This window comes from Branchiostoma floridae, chromosome 11 (genome assembly GCF_000003815.2).
Source record: "Branchiostoma floridae strain S238N-H82 chromosome 11, Bfl_VNyyK, whole genome shotgun sequence".
Taxonomy (NCBI): Eukaryota; Metazoa; Chordata; class Leptocardii; order Amphioxiformes; family Branchiostomatidae; genus Branchiostoma; species Branchiostoma floridae.
In genome coordinates, this window is record NC_049989.1 from 5,921,542 (window position 1) to 5,944,834 (window position 23,293).

The 23,293-nt window shown below is 41.7% G+C and overlaps 1 protein-coding gene across 1 annotated transcript in view; it reads left to right on the forward strand.

Annotated features, from left to right (window-relative positions):
- The first annotated feature begins 8,470 nt into the window (after nucleotides 1-8,470).
- LOC118426705 (neuropeptide FF receptor 2-like) overlaps nucleotides 8,471-23,293 on the forward strand; it is a 33,124-nt gene continuing 18,301 nt past the window's right edge. The window contains exons 1-2 of the mRNA XM_035836237.1: nucleotides 8,471-10,721; nucleotides 10,865-10,962. The gene's annotated coding sequence lies outside the window, so the exon portion shown is untranslated. The remainder of the gene's footprint in view (nucleotides 10,722-10,864; nucleotides 10,963-23,293) is intronic.

Here is a 23,293-nt window from a genome sequence, read left to right on the forward strand (position 1 = left end):
TACGTTTGATAAGGGATCCAATAAGGGAAAACAACTCATCAGACGAACTTTCGACTGTTTTAAAGTACGCTTTCTACCGAAGCTGTGTAGGAGAGGGAGTGCCTATCTAAGGTCCTCGGGAAAATCTGCCTTCGGGCTGCAAAAGAAATTCCCTGCCGGTCCTGGCTCAAAGTCTGGCTTTAGGGGTAGGGATCGGTTGACATTCGCAGGTGAATGGTCTTCCTTCAGTGTAATATGATAATTTTTCCGGCGAACCCTAGGACGATTTTGAGACCAACAATCTCTCGGACTACGTAACCGGGGCTTGTCACGAGCAGCTTCGGTAGAAAGCGTACTTTAACTTAGATAGTCGAAAGTTCGTCTGATGAGTTGTTTTCCCTTATTAGAGGATCATTAGTATAGCATTGAAAGTACTTTTGTGTAAAACGGTTTGCTACATCAGCCATAACAAAACACTATGTTCGTCACATTACTTGAGGAACCATACAAGAAAATGATGACACTCGTTTTCCATCATCCACAGTGTTTCTAATTATTTTGATTTCTTCTAATCAGCGCTGCATCGTAAATGGTAGAATGAACGACATCTTGAGAATTATATTCAGGTAAAATTGGTAGTAAATTACCAGTCTTGATATATATAAGGATGAAGCACCGGCAACTGAAGAATCTTCGAAGATACTACAGCTTGTCCAACCAACTCTCAAAAAATATGCTGCATCACGACACGAAAGCTAAAAATAAAAACATTTTGCTTTCTTGTCTCTGATAAAGATGTGTACCGGAAGTTTTCTTTTGAGAGATATTTAGATAATGCATGGGAATTTTATAAGCCTCTGATCATGAAGTAAAGAATCTGTTCTCTTTTGTTACTCAAAAATGGAAACGTAGGGCCAATATTGGTATAGAAAACTGTACTGATGTATTTGTTGAAAATCGTCCTTCTATAGATATAAATCAGCTGGAGAATAAGTCCTCCCTCCATGTTGTTATTACAGCTCCATCTAAGGCGTCTTCAAGTCTGCTTCATGATTAACTGTGAAGTACATGTCTTTCTTATTGATGCTGTATTGCCTCAAGAAAGTTTAAAGCCTCATATAAATTTTGCGAATGATAAAGACATAACACGACACCGCAAGGTGGAAGGAAGCAACTTCCCAAGTGTAATGAATGCCTGGATTATTTTCCCTTGATGTTGTTGAAGTTTCCAAATCATTTAGGAGCAGTATTGCTAGTACACAACAGTACAGTGTGATTCCAGTGTCTTTTTTATAATGGGCGGGAGACTTTTTGGGTGCCAGTCTGCCAGAGTAACTGGTAGTGACATTACTTCTTTTCTGTGCGTTGTAATGTAAAGCTTCAAATGGAACTAGAAATAACATGGCGTTATTCAATAGTGTGACGTCCTCTTTGGTATTACATGGATAAGCATCACACCGGAAAACGTAGTCTTGATGATATCTGTGCTATTTAAGTGTTCGTGGATTGATCCAATAAACCTATCATAAATCATACAGGGATTCAAAACACATCTGTCAAACCCACCAGTCACATATAGCGCCATTAATTTGTCGTATATTCATATATTGAGTATAGCTTCTTAATGATATTGAGCATAGCTAAATGTCTTATTTTCAAAACAGAGTGTAATGATATTAAAGAAATGTGACAAAAATAATCTTACCAAGATTTTTATAGAAGAAGCTTAATACACAGTAAAGAGGGAGAACTTACACTCAAAAAAGATGGAAAATGTTGGCCTGTTACAATTTGTAACATTTTCATTCTTTTTAATTTTTTATATGCCGTGTTTATTCCTGTCGTTGTCGTTTTCCTATTGTACATTCGTTAGCCGTCTTATGTATTGTTTTTTTGATTGAAACAAAATGTAAAAAAAAAACTAATCATAATGGTTTCTTCCAGGCGTTACTTCGCATTATTTTTGAATAGGAGTGATACATGGTGACATGATATCAACAAATAAGATGATGAAAATGTTGAGTATTTTTTGTATCAAATGTCTAACTGCCTGCTATAAACAGTTCATCCAGAACACAACCGAGCCACAGATATCACACGACATGAGAAACAACATCTAAGAATCCATTCATGATTGCCACCAATCTCACTCAACAGGCCTGATTCCATATCGTTTGATTTATTAGAGAAAGGAACTATCTTTTCTGCCAGGGCCTTGCGAATATTGACGTTTCCTAATCAAATGAACCAGATAGAGCACCTTTCAGCAATCTGTAGGAGGGGATACAAGTTGAGAAATAGTCTGGGCAACACCTTATAAAGATTATATATACACACCTTTGATGAATCCGATTTTTTCATAAAACTTGAAAATACAGTAGATTCCTCAAGAGGTTTTCGTTGATTGTTCACGGTGGCCTTGCACATCGTTGGAGTGCCCTTTCTATTTGTTGTTATTCCTTATGGTATTTCTCTTTGTTGGGACGTCACCCTGCATTTCTGAGATAAGTCTCTCTCCGTTTCTCCGTCTTGTATCAGATCTAAGAACCAGCCTCGTGGCTCGGAGCGGCTTAACGGCTTTCCGCGGCACACAGCAAGACGCTGCTTTATCGGCTTCCCTGCAGTTATTTAAATTTGTCAACTGTGTTCCTCAAACAAGATGGCACTAAACTTCAGGTTGTAGTCGTATGGCAGGAGATGTGCCAGTCAATCAAGGTTACATAATTTGGGGTACATGAACAGTTCATATTTCTCATATCCCACCATGTACGAAAAACGTCGGCTCCAAAATTTCGATCCTGAACAAAAGATTGTTGAATAATGTTTGTAGATAGTTTGCGGTTGCAGGTACATTTACAATCCACGTACGTATGCTACGTAGCGCTGACAGTATGGTTGGAATGTACAAGTAACGTCAGGCGGAAAATAGTATGTAAAGAATGACGCACAACGCTGCAGGGCCGAATTAAGCTATAGGAATGTCAATCTTTTTCAAGGTTTCGTCAAAGTCGTGTCATCTAGATTTCTGTCTCTCATCTAAGTTGACAATGAGTGAATGGTCGATTCCGCGTGCCAACGAATCACGAATCACTGTGATCTATCTGACATAAATCGTTTGATATCTAAAATCGAAAACAAAGTATGAATAGACCCAAGCTGTTGATAAAAAAATGTTGCTCCTTCACACATCATTCACGACGTATGTACAGTCCTAACAAAATAAATAGATCATTTTGGAGCTAGTCTGAAGCTTCTGATGTGTAGCTTAGTCTTCTATTCAGTATTGCTGTCGACGTTTGGTAATTATTTATTTATGAGTGAATGAAGACCTTTATTGCACATCTTTACCCCACTGGGCTAAGTACAGGTCACGTGGTAAGAATCATATACACGTAACAATGGAAACAATAGTATACTTTTATATATGTGTAATTATTTATAAGCATCAAAGTCTGAATAAGAGTTTCGTGAACTTAACTTCGCTTTCGCTTATACGGCCTTGCCTTGCTCGATGGGAAGCCGAAACAGACTTTGCCAATTTCTGTACACCTCTGTATGTGACAGGCATTCAAGGACAGCATCTTCAGGTACCCCGCTGTTAGACGACTGGAATGACGCACGGAAGCACCTCTTCCTGGCATGAGCAACATCCCTGTCCTTACATGACGCTGGGTAAATATAATCACAGTGAGCACAGAGTAATGCCATCAGTATTTGAAATGTATGTGCTCGCGTGGGTTAGTAAGGTACGGTGACATTCAAAAGGCAGCGGATTCTGTTCAACTGCAGCCTTGCACATTGTTGAAAAGGTAAGCAAAGAAAATCGGTCAGGCATTACGTTAACCTCCCAGGGACGCATGAGTTAGTTCGCGTTCTCAGAGAAATCGGTCCTCACTCTCAGCTTGTCTCGGCAATGTTGTGTCAGTTCTACATGTGACCCATAGCGCTGAACGGGTCGTCGGGCCTTTTTGGGCAATGGAGTGAAACAGTGAAAAGTTTTACGTACATGTACGAGCCTCTTCGCCTCAATCGAACCGGGTATTCACGCATACAGATGAAGATGGTATTTTATTGCACTTGGGGCACCGGTGCGGCACTGCGGGGTTCGAAAGATTACTCAACGATATTTTAGAGATAGAGAACGAATGTTCTTACGTTTTGTGTATTTTGTGTCTTCTAATCGGCGAATATAACACAACAGTGCCGCAGCGAACGAACCCCGCAGCGCCTCAATGGTACCCTAAGTGCAGTAAGATACCACCTAAGTGCACTTTACACTCTCTGCAACATTTGGGTAACTTTGTCAGCGTCGTTGCCCCTGCTTTCTTACGTGAAGACCTCCTCTCATCTTCACTCTCCTCGGTCATTCAGGGACCCCACAGGAACCCTGCGGTTTACCTTGAGGTAATTACCTGTCTATTTGCTTTTGTCACTGTAAGTACAAAACAGTTAGGGCACATTTAATGCACCCAATAGAAGCCGAATCTGTTATCCATAATAGATAACTTGATTAATGTTTCATAAGACGTCACTGACTGAGTCAGCCGCAAAGTTTAACTCCTGGCAACCCAGCCCACTCAGGGCCTACAGCACGTACTCCTTACGTCACAGGATAGCACTACAATCGCCCTCTTATCTGTGAAACCAATTCATTACTAAAGTCCTAAAGTGTAATTTCCATAGTGACCATTGCAATAGTGATTGGTCTTGTGATTGTATCGGCAACGTGACAAACATTTAAAGCTGTAAGTATATTTGCCCCTTGTCGACTCATTCCCTTAGAAGACGCGAGAACTGTCTAAAATCGATATCAGAGAACACGGAAAAGATTTTTCGTAATCTGAAATCACATCTGTAGGTGGCAGAAGTTTCGTAAGCATGAATAACCACATGAACTTTATAATTTGAATCATTTGACAAATTAACTATTGCTTATAATGTGGTTGAGAAGTTTGATCCCCAAGTAGGACTGAAGCCCTACCATTTTCTCTGGGCATCACGTACTCTGGTGCACTTCGGGGACAATTTGTCTGGAAACTGTACAGATAGAATTACTGTTATGCTTAAACATTAGCCGTTTAAACTTTATAGAAATACTAAACTGAAAAGCATATGTTATACCATTCGCCAAGATGGTTCTATTTTGGGCGTGTGCGTGTCAACTAAATAACTCGAGAAGCCTTGGATGTATCCTGATGATATAAATGAAATGCAAAATGCAAGCTTTATTGACACGATATTTGATAGGTGGGTAGGGGTCAGGAAAACGAAGGTCAAGCTCAAGTGAACATTATTAGACATAAATCATGCAAATCAGTGTCACATCTACATAACCTCTGAGTATACTAAATTAGCTTTCTTTGCTAAGATCACTTACATACTTTGAATTACTTTAGCTACTGGAGAAGATGAGCAACTATGACAAATTATGCAAATGAGGATCTTTTTTGCATAACCAATGGAAAAATCACAATACTTTACTCGAAAAGGTTTTAACCCTTTCGAGTAAAGTATCAAAGTATCATGAATGGATTATGTATCAATGAATATGTTTTGGGCCGATGTCTTTTGGATTTCCACTTGTGAATTACGAAACGTGTGTTTATAAAACAAACAATATGGCCCTCACGGAACAAATGCAGACCGTACCCATGTACTCCTTACAAGCGCAGGCATAAACACTTCCCTCATGGTAAATACTTTCGGTAGAAATAAGAGACGATAAGCACACCAAAAAGTATAAAATCGGTCATGATATATCAAAGAGTACAAAATAATAATGAGTTTTTCTTATCGCCAGTAGTTACATCGCCCAACTTAATAGTCAGACGCTGTCTGGCACACTGTATTCCATTATAGGCTGATGTTACGTAATCTAATTATAAAGTACTTAGCCAGTTTAGTAGGAAACTGAATACTTTTTACGTGAGCGGGACTCGTGAGTACTTTATCGTATAACGTGAAGTAATATGCATTTATCCATTACTCCCAAGAATTAATACCTATAGGAGAATGACGATCTTTTCGGAGTTTACTCCTCAAACGTATAATCTGGATGCTGTTTCACTTGTGTTACTCATCTGTGTTCTTCTGAAGACCTCTTCTCACCATCACCCTTAGGTCCATATATAGGCCTCTCTCATCCTCATGTTCGTGATGTCTGTATGCAGGAGCACCTGTAGGAAAACCTTGAGCTGTCAAAGTCTGTATTGATATACAATTTTCTTTCTCGTAGCAAAAAGCATTATTATCACTGCCAAAGTCAATCTTAGCAAGAGTGAAGCCAGCAGGTTGTTAGGGCGAGAGAAACGGAAACAACAAAACACGAATGTAGGTGCAACGGACGGTTAAAAACAGTGAGTTGCAAACGACATTGAAAAAAAATGAAACTAGAGTTCCACAAACACATATCTTCGCCAAATAATCATGCCTTTGTTCAAGACTATTAGGTCTCATTCATGTAGTACTATTTTTAAAAGAGCACCTACCCCAAAGCAAACGACTGCATGAACGTGTGTTTGTAGCAGTTGAAAATTATATTTATCTATCCCATCTAACCACGGGTATTGTTGTTTACAAACACCCATACATTCTACTGCAGTACCGTAGAAAAATGGCCATTCCACTTGGAACATTTGACGACTTTCAATGTCTCAAAAGATTAGAATGAGGAAAAACATGTTTCCATTGCTACAGTCTCGTTAGCACATCATTAGCGTATGACCCACACCCTCCTATTACTGTCACCAGTGATGGTTTCTCTTTCACGGAGAAACCATCACGGCCCCGCACTGAACCGAACCAGGACCAGGTCCGGAGGTGGCTCAGGACGGTTTGTGGAAATACCATCATACGCCCTTTATTTTCTCTTTAGACCGGTGACGGTTAAGCGTCATATGACGGTTAACCGACACAGGATGGTTTAAGCAAAATATAAAGTGCACCTAAGTTTTATCTAAATGAATGTATGGCATGTTACTCCTCCCATCTGCCATAAAACTTGGCCAAGCTCTTAGAACTAGTATTCACTCTGGTACTGAGACATTTCTCTATGCGCAAACATTAAATAATCTCTAGACACTCAGAGCCTTTTTGGAGTATAATGAATAGACCGCTGTTATAAGGGTCCTGCAAGCTTCCCGAGTTGATGTCTGATGTCCTCGACTGACTGACTGACTGTTAGACCTGGGTATTTGGACTCTCAAAGAAGTACTGGTGTACCAATATCATAGCATGGACAATAGTGATCTAATGAGCTTATTTGGTTTGAATATATAGCCCTGAGCCCTAGAGACACTTGTTCATGCTTCTCTCCCCTGCAAACAATTATCAGGTCAATGACATGTGTATCGTCAGGATAATCAATTAGTTCTGCTGCACCTTTGATTTGTCTTTAAGTTGAGAGGTCATCTTTGTGCTAAAGGCCGGACACTGAGGGCAGGGGGTTAATTTGGTGTGACTGGCCCATGTCAGGGGAAGTAGATCAGGATAATTTGCTACAGTCTGAGGGGCTTGAATGATAAATGATGCTTAATGGTCCACACACATTGGTAGGGTAGCATTGGTGCCCAATTGCCTTGGGATCTTGACTAACAATTTCTCGAGTTATATGCTGTTCACCAGCATATAGACCCATACAACCAATAACATTACTCTTCTGGCGAAGAGAATCATGCCCACAAATCTTATTAAAACTCAGACCAGCGGGATAAAGGGCTGGGCAGGTCTGGTCTCTTAGACTTCGGGGAAACTTCGAATTCGGTTCCACATGACTGATTCTCTCCCTTTTGCTGCTTGAGTCAGGGTTAATTTGGTGTAACCAGGTCACCACCTTCCCTCACTGGTGAACTGTTACGTCCAGACATATAGAGTATCATGTAACATTACCTTTCTCCTTCACCCTGTGTGCTTCTCCAGGATAAGCTACCCTAAGTAATTATTTTAAATAGATAGTGATTTACATAATTTGCATCTCATTATGTTGATGATCACCCAAAGTACCTACCTACCCAAAAATAAAGAATATCGATCAATCCCCTCAGGGGTTATCCATCTAAAAAGTTACGAACTATAAGACCCACTGCAGTTCCAAACAAGCTGCTAGGAGGCCCAAAATTACACCATTCACTCCTAGTCCCAACAGCTATCCACCATTAAAAAATCATGAACCTGGCACTTCTGGAAAATTTAGGCGCAAACTTTGATGCTCACTTGCAGTACCAAAACAAGTTGCCAGGAGGCCCATTATCGAACTTGACCTTTCTTTTTGTGTCCCCTACCTATCAACCAAATATCATTAGCATCCATCAAGAGCGTCTTGAGTTATCTTGCATACAGACAAACGCACTTACATACAAAGCCAGCTACAGCACCATAGGTAAAAGGTAGCTAAACCATTCTCGTACATGACAATCCTTTCTACAACTGCTACACACCTGCCAAATATCATGAAAATCGCCCAGCTACATTTTGACTTATGCTTCCCGAAAAAACACCCAAAAAATAATAAGCTCGCTACCGTACCGTAGAAAAACGCCAGGTAACCCATTTTCGAACTAGGCATGCCTATCGACAACCGCTACACACCTGCAAAAAATCAAAAAGTTCCGTCCACAATTTCTCGACTTATATCCTGTTGACCTACATACAGACCCAAGTCGGCAAAATCATTATCTTCTTGGCGAAGCTAATAAAGATAGGCAAGTGTTGCCCGTAGAATCCAAGCAAGTGTTTACGCACCTTCATACCTCGCCGTGAAATATACACTAAATCTAAGGCGATTAAAATCTCCATGAGCACACTGATGTAAGTCTTTGTATTTCATGCCAAAGTTGCTGTCCAAACTCACAGAGAGTAGAAATCATCATTTGGTGCCTCCTACTGTATTCTGATCACGACTTTGGTATTGAGAATCGCCCGCCGCTGAAACTTGCTCATGTTATTCAAAGTGCAAATCGGGGAACCATCGAATGTCGTTGCGTGCCAGCGGGGACAGTTACTATGTAAAAATAGCCGAAGATATCTGACAACCTTGAGAATAAATGGCACTTACAAATGCAACTTCAGATCTTCCGCCTGGATTTCAGAGCTTCCGCCTGGACTTCACGGCTTCCGCCCGGACTTCACAGCTTCCGTCCTCACTGATTTAAAAAAAAATCCAACTTCTTGTCATTACTGCATAGATCGTTTGGTTCTTGTTTCCAGACGCTGTGCCGCGTACATCTGTCGAGCAATGAGATTTTTTTTTATTCATTCATTCATCGAACTCTGAATTGAACATCTAACAATCTTGTGTACTTCTGAAGCTTCGATGCTCTTTCTCATCTTTTGAGGCAAAGCTATCAAATCGCTTACAAGGCGTTAGCCACAGTAAGATCAACTTTGACAAAAGCAGCTTGGAAAAATTGGTTATACATGTATTTTGCTTGCCCTGTAGATGTATGGCACATTGCCAAAATCCGTCATGTTACCCATAAATCCTGTCGCTGCACATGCCTACTCAGTATAAGCCCTTTAACAGAAATCAGAACGCATGTGTGGCGACAGGAATTCTAGGTGAGATGTCAAAGGTAAAGGGAACCGTCCTTATCTTGACCATTGTTTCGAAATTTGCATTACAACGTCCAAACAGGTTTTGTTTACTATTTGTGGGCTTTTACCTTTGACGCACTAACTAGAATTCCTATCGCTGCACATGCGCTCTGATCTCTGTGAAATGGCTTATTGTGACTGTATGTCGATCATCGGATTTCGGCGACTCTAATGACAAGGACGCAGAGGGTAATAAAGAGTGGCTTATTTTCATTAATCACGTAATCTTAATGAGCGGAGGAAATAGGTCTCCGTTCCTAATATCATTTCAAGGTACAGTCTCCGGTCATTATATTACATTCCACATAGAGGGAAAAATTCCCCAGCAACGCCTGGAAAAATGCAAAGTGCGTTATGGGCTGCACCAGCTGCCCTTTCTGACTGTTAATATTATTTTTGTCAGCAGGCTCCTGTCCAGAGAGAAAATATTTCTATATCTATAACAGCTGTTTTTATTCGCTGAATATTCAATGCACTTTCATTTAATATTGATATTGCATACTAGTACTAGTAGTAGTTTGTGAAAAATGAAAATAGCGTTTAACTTATTGCACTCTGCGTCAATGAGGCGAGCGGGAAAATGGTATTAGTCCGTCATTTTATGGTTCTGAACAAACACATTTTCCCGTGCTGTACATAGGACTCAGTAAGAGTACATGATATATAGGCTAGTGGTGAAAATGTGAAGCTGACACAACCCAGACTATTCCACTTGCTCGGAGACTTTGCCCATACTAGCATCCCCACAACTTGATCCTACAGTTAACTGCAATGTTACTTGAAGTAAAAGTATGAAATGGATAATCACCAAAAGGTTTAACAACTTAATAGTCATTTACTAAATCATCCGCACCGCTATAAAATGTCACCAAAACTTTACCGTCGGTTTCGCCGTTGATGTCCCTCCCCTCCCTCCGACAGATTTTGGACTCGCCCGATTGATGTGGGCAAACCTTAATTGTTGTGCGACAGGTTGGCTCACATGCGCACACCCCTGCCGGCTGGAGACATCGCCAACCGACTTGCTGGGCGGCTGCGCTTTTCTGCTGCCCGTGAGGAAGATATCAAGACGCTCTCTCCCCACTTTCTCAGAAATCACAGCGTGAGGGAGGTGTCTTAGACTGAAACTCCATTTTCTCTTCATTCGGAAGGTACGTTTAAGTCAATGCGTACATTGAGGGCGTTTTGTCTAATACCTTAAGTATTTCTGTCGTCTCTTTTTCGTCATTTCTTATCTATGCTAAGAAATGCAAACAACGATGGTTTATACCAGTCAACTCTTTTCTCTTTACAGACGAATGAGCGCCTTGAGATTTCTGTACACACCTTACGAGAGAAAGAGAGGGAGAGAGAGAGATCCTTTCAACTTAACACCCTTCAAATCAAGAAGAGGTAAATCGATTGATCGATTATTGTTCTAAATGTTTATTGAGCAGACAGGACATGTGTTGCTCGTTCTCAACTGCCTGCAAAGTAACGATTTTGTGATTCAAAAAATAGATTAAGCTCATTATTGGGAACACCTGCCAACCCGTATTTTTAGGAATATCGTAGGAAGTTCGACGCCTTCTTACCAGGTAGGTCCTTTTGGTGACATGCGTAATTTCACTTATTAGTAAATAATGGACTCGGCAAGCTAAAGGATTCGTGGCTTTTGGCTACACATTGTAGGTATAAGAGGATATGTGACATGTATGTACGCACATTTAGAAACTGGACAGCTCTCTTATACCAGGCCAAGCGAATAACGTAGAACTCATTGAACAACTGTAACGGACGTTACAATCTTGACTGTATTTTTCAGCAGGGTGGATTGCAAATGACAGCATACAGTCCTCTCTTGTTCCTTCATAAGGCTAGAGATATGGTAACGTTACCTAAATGTCGCGACAGTCTTATCTAAAATGGGGACTGGTGTTTCTGAATTTGGCGACAGGCACTAACCACCTTACACAGCGTGCAAGAACAGTGACGAAGGCTAACTTGATCTGCCAGAGGGTCTGGTGAGCTGGCTACAGAGCCAACCAGCCATTCTTTGAACTGAAATTGTAGTTCAGGCTGCTTTTTTTAATTTTTCATGTCTTCTCATGGTAACAGCCGCCCTTTTCATGTATTTTAACATCAACGGGAGGGATCTCACCCTTGGCTATATTTTTTTCCAAGCGAAAAATCCTGATGTTGAGGTGCATGTTTGAAGATAGCCGTGGTAGTAATTTGTCGTAAACGTCAAGTCGTCACGTTGAAAGACAAGCGACAGCGGTTTGCAGCTTTCAGTGGCAACGAGCTTAGATGCCCGGAGACGCTTTGTACGATTTTGTTGCTGATGCCATAATCTGTACAAAATAACATCATTTGGTGCCTCAAAATCTGTGGCTTTACTCCCTTAGCAATGAAAAATGCGGATACATCATATTATCAAACACACTACAGCAGGTATATCTGTAGGGTATGCGAAATGTACCGGATATCACTGTGCGCATGTTCTTCAGTAAGTGCACTTCAGGTATCCTTACTCGCCGCCTGCCCGACCGTATAGCCACAGACTTAATGCTTTTAACACACATTACCCTGCATTTAAGCCTTACGTGGTACTTAGTCAAACCTTGGACCTACGCCAACAGCTTTCTAAAAAAAATCGATGATTAAACATATATGGGGTTTAAACAACGGTGTGTTTAACTGTCCACCTAGTATATTAGCCTTCGGTTGTAATTAGCGTCTCTTCGCCACACATCTTATCCCTGGGAAATTGTCACGAGGGAACCGCTAAATTTTCGCTAAAACCTCCCTGATTGTTCCGTCGAACGCCGGGTGTTTATTATGTAGCAAACAGCACCATTGGTCACTCATGAGCCTGATATTTGCTAAAATATTTTTCAGGGCTAAAAACATGGGATAAATACCCAGTCCTGTATGTAGTGTATGTCTGTGCTGATGTAGTAGTGTATGACAATGTACATGTATGAAGACCAGGCTTATCTTGCAGGCGCGTATCTGCTGCTCGGCTCTGGAAGACATGACGACACACGCGCGATACCAAAAAAAAAAAAAACATTACCAAAGGTTCTCGCCAGAACATGCAAAGGGGTAAAAACCAAGAAAACGTGATACATCTGTTTTTGAAATCACGATCACAAGTGAGTTGCAAGCCTGCGCTTTCGGTTTGTACATGTGATCTCTCCACCCTCCGTTCTTTGAAGATCAGACTACTTTGATGTGTGTTACACCACCAGAGGTATCGTGGATGAGACATGCTATCAGCTGACGATCCTATAAAGTTGTGAAAATGTCAGGTGTTTATGATCAGTGCTTCACGTGTTTGTGTCTTGGATACCAAATCACACTGACGCCCACGCACATGTTTCTTACTCTTGGCGAACAGCAGTTTCTTTTGATAGTTTCTCCAACATCTTCATCTTCAGCTATATCAAAGGTTCTACCGTCAAATCAAATCCCATCAAAGAAGCACCCGACCAATCACCACCTAGACAGCACAGCTGAACCAGGAATGGCACATTCTACATGTGGGTATCATGATCTTACAATGAGACGGATTGTATAGTTTCTTTGCGGCGAACGGGCATTCAACAGACAGTTCTGTGGACATTCTCTCAACTCCAAGGCGTGGTAAATCCTGTGCTTCCTTTGTCACCGCGCTTGCAGTTACGATGGTCTCTTCTCGTAGCCTGGCCCTACCTGGTTAATTAGCTTTTTACTTTTTACAAGTAGAGACTATAAGAGTGGAACTAAAACGAACCAGGATTACATATGGTCTCGTAAAGCCGCTACTGCCGGGTGTCACGTCAAATGATTGCTTCCTGCCAAAGAATAATCCTGCCTGTGGGCTTCAGGACCTGACAGGAGAGACGTGTGAGCTAGCTGTGATGAGTCTGAACGGATTTTTTTAAAAGGAGCGGCCACGCAGTAAAGACTAGCGCACATACTAACCCAACGGCAATCCAGACCCTAGCCTAGCCCTGGCCCTGGCCCTAGCTCTGGCCCTGGCCCTAGCCCGAGCCCGAGTCCGAGCCTGAACCTTAAGCTTAGCCCTAGCCCTTTGTCTACACCAAGACCTACAACAAGACTCTAACCTTATAACCATAAATAAGCCTAAACCTAAACCTAAACCTAAACCTAAACCTAAACCTAAACCTGAACCTAAACCTAAACCTAAACCTAAACCTAAACCTAAACCTAAACTTAAACTTAAACTTAAACCTAAACCTAAACCCAAACCCAAACCCAAACCCAAACCTAAATCTAAACCTAAACCTAAACCTAAACCTACTTTACATTGACCCTTATATAACTCCTACCATTGGTTCTAGCCCTAGCCATATTCCTTGTCCTAACTTGCACCCTAATTTCCAAGCAGATTCCTCCATGGCATAAGACAGTAACATAAGCTGGGGAAGGTGTTTACTCCTCTGCCGGCTAAACTCCTTCCCCTGCTCATGTTACTGTCTTATGCCACGGAGCAATCTGCTTGGAGATTACTTGCACCCTAACCTTTGTCCACGCAAGCTCATTTCCTCCTGGAAAACGTTTGTCAACATAATCATTCAGTTTGACACCTGAGCCCTTAACAAACGTTATGTAGGCTAATTCCAAAATTTGTTAAGGCTCATTTCCTGACAGGCAAGGGCTGAGTTTATTACAATGTAAGCAATTTGCTCAAATGCCCTAGAAAATATTATCCACCTGGCATGAGTTTTCGACACACGGGCTGAAATGATCAGTCGTGCGAAGACTACGGTGTCTTTCGGCACAGGAAAGTACGGAAGTCAAGCAGGCTGATTATGGCATCGGGGGAATTTTCAAAAGAGAGCATAACAGGCCCTCTGGGAGTTCCCGCTAACTAAGGCTGACAAGCTGAGCATACAGTACGTGCCGAATGACGGGATGTTGGGATCGGCCCTCTGAGCTCATAGGAAGTCAATTTCTGTCAAACGTGTTGGGAGATACTTTAAACCGTTAGCACGGTTCTGATGAGATTCTGGGATGTCATCACGGCAAGTGAACTAACAACGATGAGGCTTCTGCCACCCTTCAGGTTGAACATGCCACGCAATGTGTGTGTGTGTGTGTGCGTGTGCGTGTGCGTGTGTGTGTGTGCTCTTCATCATCGTGTTTATGTGTGCTCCTAGTGGCAGCAAATGTAGCCGACAAGGTCAAATGTGGTAGAAAATTGGTTGGCGAGGTGCCTTACAAAATTCATTAACTCGCACCTTCGCACTCGACTCGATACATTTTGAACTAGAGTTCCACGAACACATACCTTTGCCAAATAAACCAGGTTTGTTATGTAGAATGATGTCTGTAGACAAATGCGTTACTCATTTCATTTTCTTCATAATTATATGCTTGGAGTTGGTTTATAAAATTTCGGCATTGATTATGCAAATTAGATCCTAAGTTACAATTAATTGATATCAAATTGTATCAAGCATAACTTAAGCTATCAGCATACCAAAAATCATGATGATCCTTTGATCCATTCTTGACTTATTCTCTTTCAAAGTCTTTAAATACACCTCTTACTCTCTTCCCTCTTTCTCAGTTACATATGTGACAACTTTGATGAAAGTACTATAATGGAATGCAGTGGATTTATAAACTTTTCCTCATCAATTATGCAAATTAGCTGTTAATTTGCATAATAAGTATCACATTATATAAGTCTTCACTTAGGCTACGTACATACCAAACATCATGACGATCCGTCAACACGTTCACATTTTCTCATTAATTATGCAAATGAGATCATCATTTGCATGATAAATATGTATTGACATTTCTCTCTTTCTCAGCTACATATGTGACAAGTTTTAAAGTCCTATCATTGAACGTAGTGAATTTATAAAATATCCTCATTAATTATGCAAATTAGCTGTTGATTTGCATAATTGGTATCTCATTATGTTTGTCTTCACTTACGCTACCTACATACCAAAAACATGATGATCCGTCAACATCTTCATATTTTCTCATTAATTATGCAAATGAGGCTACATTTGCATAATTGATGTCTATCGACATTTCTCTCCTTCCCAGCTACATATGTGACAAGTTTGAAAGTCCTATCATGGAATGCAGTGGATTTATAATTTTCCTCATTAATTATGCAAATTAGCTGTTGATTTGCATAATTAGTATACCATTATGTAAGTCATCACTCATTCTATCTACATACCAAAAAATCATGACGATCCGTCAACACGTTGTAGAGTTATTCTCGTCCAAAGTTTGAAAGGAAACCGGCGCCTGCAGTTCCAAAAAAGCCGCTAGGGGGCCCAAACTCACAGCACTTACTCTCTGCCTTGAGGGCTATCTACCACTCAAAAATCATGATCACAGCATGTCCAGAACAGGAGATATCAAAAATTGAGGTTCTGCTGCAGTACCTTAGCAAGCCGCTAGGGGGCCCATTATCGAACTTGACCTTTGTTTTCCCGACCCCTACCCACCTACCAAATATTATCGGGATTCATCCAAGACTTTTTGAGTTATGCTGTTAACACACACACAGACACACAGACACACACACAGACTCACAAGCCCAAAACATAACCTTAGCCATTCTGGCAAAGGTAAAAATCAAACTCGTACTCTCCTTAGACCAGAGGAGCGAGAAATGGCTAGAGAAGAGGAGGATAGAATCCAGGCCACGTACTTTTGCTCAGTTCCTGACTTTGGTTGGGATAAAGTGGGATGCAAAGTCATGGAAAGGTCCCGAATGTTTGATAGGGGCTTATGGCACCTGTTAATGACACATCAAGCCAATCTATGTAATGGCGGGCAAAATAGGCAATCTTCATGGCTTAAGTCTGTCAAATGACGACAAAATGTATGGCCCTATAGGCGGCATACCTCCGCTTGTTGTGACATTATGTCGCATTTGCAGAAGTTACTTGCTATTTATGACCATTTACACGCGTTATTCCTCTGGAAAACTTTCATTACTGACATGCTAGTTTCATGATCGGTATGCCTTCCTCTATTGTGACATTATGTCGCATTTGCAGAAGTTACTTCTTGTTTATGACATTTACATACACGTCATCTTTCTGAAAATCTCTCACTACTGATATGTTAGTTTCATGATGCACTGTCTGACTGCATTTGAACCTGTTTGTTGTTGCCTCGGCCGAGAATGAGTCGTGCAGGGTTCATTAGGTGGTACAACACGTACGTACATGAACAGCACAGCAAGAGCTATTCACCTGGAGGTTAGAAGTTGTTGTGCTTTGTAACAGCGGGCAGTGACCCCGGCATGTACGCCTTTTTGTCAAAACATGTTACCCCCTGTGTGCATGGCCTTCGTAGGCGGAAACATGGAAGATGTATGATATAGATGGAATTAAATGCACCATAGGGTGATGCTCTTCAAGGTCTAGGTGGCAATCAGTCGGGTTTGGCGTTACCTAGGGCGAGCTGACGTCTGTTACAGAGTGTAGTGCAGTGAACTCTATACATCTATTAGTAAGAAGTCGTCACATTGTCTACCAGAGTCGTCTGAAGATATCGCACACACAGGTGAATGATTTGCCTGGCTACTGTTAGACTCCAGGTCTCAAACAAGCGAGTCATGTAGAGCTGGTTATAGAGGGTTACAATCTACTTACATTAGCTTTGCTCTAATCCAGTATCAAATAGTTGAAAATAACGGCCAAGATTTTCCATCAACAACTAAAAGGAGTTCAGACACCTCATACCTTAATGAGGTGATTCGACGATGCAAATGGCTCAAACATTTGCATAACCTGTGCATGACTATGTAAACCTTACACTAACTGACATAAGTACTAGTATAAAATGCCCGTCATCTTTTACTTACCACCATAGCGTGTCCAGGACAAAGCAAACAAAAACTGTTAACTGTATTGCTAAGGTAAAAGTCTACTTCGACCTTTTTACTTTCAAACACCTACCTACAAACCAAATATGATAAAGTCCATCCAGAGGTTATTTAATTATGATGACCAAAGTTTACGGGACCGCAAACACACACACGCTCAGGGTGTTCTTTCCTTTATCTCCACAGGCACCTGTTTCTCTCGGAGTTAGCATCTTCTCTATTGTATAACAAACAGCGTCTGTCCGTATGATTTTGACTCCATGTTTTGCCGTGTGGCACAGACGCCTAGCATCTTTCTCTTCATATCAAACATTTCCAAGACGCACGCTGTTAAGACAGACTTCGCCGGTGGCCTTAAAAATTAATTGCCTGTGGTCGTAAGATAGCCCTCCTGTCCGCACTTAACAGGCACTACGGGGACAGTGAAGAATACAGCCGCCAACGCGAGTTCTTACGAAACAGGTGACCCGCCAAATTCATTAAATAGGACTACACGCGATCTGGCAGCTGATATCAGAGCGACCTCTTCAGCAGACGCGGTAGGTGCGGCGACACCGCAGGGCAGCGCTACGGACGCTCGTCAGGTATTTTGCTGCGTTCTGCTGTCCTCACCTTATGGCGTCTCATGTTCGCTAGTGTTTCGTGTCCTGCATGGATGTACGATGCATGTTTGTGTGGGTTGATTACGTTTCTAGTGTTAAAAAGTAAATCATAGATACATGGACATACACTTCTGATGGTGTCGCAATCGTTACCGCTGTAGATGCGGCGGACAGATATATCTACTCATATCTTGCATAAAACACACCTTAGAAAGTCCAACGATATGTAAAAAAAAACTAAGACCGGACAGTCTTCACCTGGCAGTCATGAACCGACTGAGCACTCAATAATTGGCTTTTCTGATTTCAAGAAAAAGCGAGGGAGTGGTATTCTTGTGTAGTTAAAAGCGAAAAGTGTCATCAGACTCGGTTTTCGAAACCCTATGCCGGCGTGGACAGGGAGTAAGGCACACGACGGTGGCCATGCGTACTCCTCTACCGACCCACGCATTCTGTGCCCATAAATAACATGCCAGTCCTTGCCTGTTGCTCGTAGATATCCCAACCAACAAGACCGTGGCAGCTCCTCTGTTTTCAAAGCGGATATGTGTGCGCTATCCCCGAACTGGTGACAAGCGCGCGCTCCACTTCGAAGGCATACACAGCAATAACGCAGGCTGGAGACACATGTCTCATAGGAGATTGCTCGCTCCGGGGATTTTTGCTCCCCGTCTCTTTCCTTATCTTTGTGTTCACAAGTGAGTGGGTACAAAAAGGATGGGATGCTCTTGCTGAAGTCAAAAGCTATTCTAACTACAGGTCGGACCAGTGTATAGCTTAAAGGTACCCAATATTTCGCACGAAAATACTAAAAATCTTCATATAGTTTCCCTTTTCAATAGTTTTGCTTTTTGCATGTCTACTAGGGCTGGGTACCGGTACAGAAAATTCAGGTCCAGGTCCGGTTCAGGTCCAGAGGATCAGGTCCAGGTCCGGACCTGAACCTGGACCTGATTCAGTATGACTCATATCAATGGTCCATTTCACTAAAAAGAAATTTGTTTGGTGGAGTATTAGACTCATACTGGCGTTTTAAAACCCTACACACTCGTTCTCATTGAAATGTCGAAAATGGTCTTTTTTTGGTCGAAAAATAAATCGGCTTTATTTTCGGTGAAAACTACCTGGTTGTTTAGGGAAATTCCTCTTTTTACCATAGCCAAAAAATGGCAACTTATTATTTTCGGTCCCATTGGTAATGCATTACAGGGCAGGTAACAAACGTTACCGGTAACGTTTGTTACAACAGTAGACTTTACCTTGTTTTCTTCGAAAGGACTTACCTTATTGACTACATCATTTAGCTATAACTGGACGTCAATAGGGACATTCAAAAAGTGGGCAGCTTTTTTACACCCGGTCAAGTAGAAAGGTTAGACAGCATCGAACAATGGTAACGTTTGTTACAGTCATTTCTGTACAACATTTTGTTAAGCAAGGTGGGATACAAATGACAGTCAACAACCCTTTCATGTTTCTTTAGAAAGCCAGAAAAACTGTACAGCGTCACAAAAATGGTCAATTCTTGTTTTATACGTGGCTAACAAAAATGCCGCAACCGTCTAACTAGAGGTGGTAACGTTTGTTGCAGAATTTGGCGACAGGTATAAATCACGTTACATAGACTCGAAAATCAGTGAAGGGAGCGACCTGACGTGATCAGTCAGAGGGCCCGGCTACCTGGCTTCACCTGTCAAACATTCAGTCTGGGAACTGCATTACTTCATTTTTGGCTACTGTTTGAACTCTCTGTGTCTTCTCAGGCGACAGCCGTTTTTTGAGGGGTTGGAATCCTACTCGTGGCTGTAATTTCTTACAAGACATCAACCAATACGAATGATGTGGTGCATCTTTTGTAAAACATTACGGGGTTTGTGGAAAAATAAAAAAAAAACAGTGATGTTGCCTGCGATTTGCTCTATATCAAGTCTTAAAGAGAGGCGACAGCATTTTCGACATTTAAATGAGAACGAGCCTACAGCGCTAACTGCACCTGTACGATTGGCTGTAAAACTTGGTAGAAATTACAATAAACTCTACTCTACTTCACTCTTGTTATTTTCTTCCATCTACAAGTGCCAAAACGTGTGGATGCCTGATGAAATAATCTGTTAATTTTCTAATCGGTCCAACATCCGGTCCACCTAATTTTTTAGGTCCGGTTTTTCTGGACCGGTCCAATAAGAAAAACCGGTTTTGTACCGGTACGCTGTACCCAGCCCTAATGTCTACATTTGTTACAAACAGCACAGAAACAACCCGCACCAATGTGTCATTATCTTTGGCGGTACGAATGGATTCACGCTAGTCGGAATGAACAAGGATCTCCGCTTTTCTTCACGAACATACATAGCAATGGAATGGCCTCTTTATTCTCCAGATATTATTCCGCAATAGACAATCTACTTTCCGCAAGGTAAAAGTTACTCCGAGTAGCTGGATAAATTTTGGAAACGGTCAAACGTTTCAAGTAGCATCCATAACCGCTGAGCAAACACCGTGGCACAACAGCGTTACTGGAGAAATGCAGTGGATGCTACCTAAAACGTCTGACCGCTTCTAAAACCAGTCCAGTTTCTTGAGTAACTGCTATCTTCGGTATCTTATTACCTAGATATCTAATCTTCATCGACGTATCAATTCAATTTACTGTGTCAATCTTTAACAGCGCTACTTTAACGTCAAATATTGACACCTGACGACAGCTTGTACGTACAGCGTTCGGAACAGGGACGTAATTTCCGTTTTCCATGATTGATTTTTCTCCACGAGGCGGCGTGCGCACTGCTTAGCATTCTGGCTCTCACGGACCACTGCCTCGGGGGTTCCGCTTCTGTGCCCGTAGTAAGCCGTGTAGCCACATTACCCACACCCAGGCTGGGCCGTATGGACCGTTTATCAGATTACAGGCGATCTGTAACCGCCTTACCTTCCTGTCTTCACATCTATCATATTTTTCAAATATTCCAGCTGTGCATGTATGTCCTCTTTGGATCATAAACCACTGTGGGGCTTAATTTGCATAAAATGTACAGAAGAAGCTATTATATAGCTGGAATAGCGGAGTTGGTACCGGCGACAAGTCGCCAAAATACATTCTTAAGATGATGGATGAATAAAGAGCTTTATTGTACATTCATGCCTCGGCGGGCTAGGCACAGGTCGTTGATAGTATGTATGAACTATCGTCTGTCTGAAGAAGGTCGGAGTATTCGACCGCGGAAATTCATGGTGAGTCTTTCTTCTGTTGTGTTGAAACAAAGCTTAAACTTTTTCAACTATGGATTCTACCAACACAGATGAGCTTTCAATCGGATTTTAGATGATGTTTGTATAACGGCACTATTCAAAATATGCCGAAGCAGGATGAAAAAGGGGAATAACGTCCTTGGCGGAATTTTCAGGAAATGTCACGAAACTTCCTCTGATCCCCCAAGTACTAAGAGAAAGCTATCCTCCTCTGAAAATAAAAGAACAGTACTGTAGAGCACTTCATCTTCCTCTGTTTCCAATATAGGAGTTCCATCAAAGCACAGGTTCGGGCTATGTCTGAGTTCGTGTTTCACATGTTGCATTTATGCACTAGCCTTGTGGCAATTACGTTTTCTTTCATGGCAGTACTAGCTAGTGCGGACAAAGATAGCAGCATCGTGAATCCATTGAATGGGTGAAGGCTGTCATTTTTGGTTGCCTTGTTAGAGTTAGTTTATTCAACATATATTGCAAGGTCGACGGCGCCATACTTAGTCAGACGTACAGTTTCATTATATAACATGGTGATATGTCTACAATGACATTTGGAAGCGTATTATATTTATTGGTCTGCAATCCTGGCGCCGTAAAGTTTGCATCAGTGCATGGCAGACTCCCCAAACTTCACCATCAATCAAAAACCGCATCTATTTTCCCAGCCGTAGATGGAGATGTCAAGGGAAAGTCTGTTTTGAAACTAACACAAATTGCATTTTATCAACGCTTCACAGGTTTCATCTTGTTTGCGTTTCATGTTCCAACTTAAGCCCCGGTCACAAAGCGCGTACGATTCCTTACGATGGACTATTCCGCATATCGTACGATGAGCACAGTACATCGCAAGAAAATCGTAAGCATCGCAAGCCATCGCAACGCATCGGATGGTGTTCAAAATTTTTTCAGCGTCGCACGATTTTTCACTTGTGTCTCTTCTGTATAGCCGTCTGACCGCTTTTGTGCTTCTTTAACCAACAAAATGTGGACATAGCTGTTAAATACCTTCCTATAATATCTTTAACTGTAAAAATAAATTAAAAAAGACCATGACAACAAGAGTATTGCAAGCAAAAGTTCAAATCAAGTGTGAGTACTGGTATGGTTATCTCGGCCTGCTTGCCGGCTCTACGTGTCAGGCTCTTTCGAAGATCGTATCATGATATGCTATCAACAAAAAGATACCATCATACAAAAATCATATGATAAGCATTATATCATATGTATTTCCGACTCATATAGCCTGCCTTTATGTTTGAGTTGTCCCCATGGTTATTACGATTATGGTAAACTGACCCAAGACCGACGAGAGCTGAGATTTGATCTAATTATAAACTCACGTGCATGAAGCGATCAAACAATTGTCTGCATCACCTGTGCGGGACACGCTGTTCTCTGGTTGCGACTGTGGCAGTTGCGACTGATATATTTCCCCTTTTCGTCAATATCGACAATATCAGGGAAAACTGAAACCATCACAACATGCTAAAAAATCATAAATCTATAACCTCATCAGTAGACAAAAATTGCCGTAATGAACTCTGCTATGGGGGCAAATAAAATCTTACGACGATGGCGAAATTTTGAACATGTTCAAAATCCATTTCAGCTCTATTTTTCGCCATACGACGCTCCCCGATTTACTATGATTCACTGCGATTGACGCAGGCACGCTCTTATGACCTCATCGTACGATGCACTACGCGCTTTGTGACCACGGCTTTATATACTTAAACCATTGCTTCCGATTCTCCCCCGACTTACGACGCACTGCGCTTATCCTGCGCATCGGAAGGAATCGCAAGGAATCGTACGCGCTTTGTGACCGGGGCTTAAAGCTGACGGCTTGCGTTACAATGGACAGCTCCCGAATACTCTGCGTGAAGGTTCCCGTCTCGGAGGCACCAAACGTCTATAGCGTTAGCCAGACAAAATACATTCTAGAAGACAGCGCAAATCTATGAGAAGCTACCTGCAAGCACTTTTAATTTTCAACGGGAAGTACATTTCGGATGTA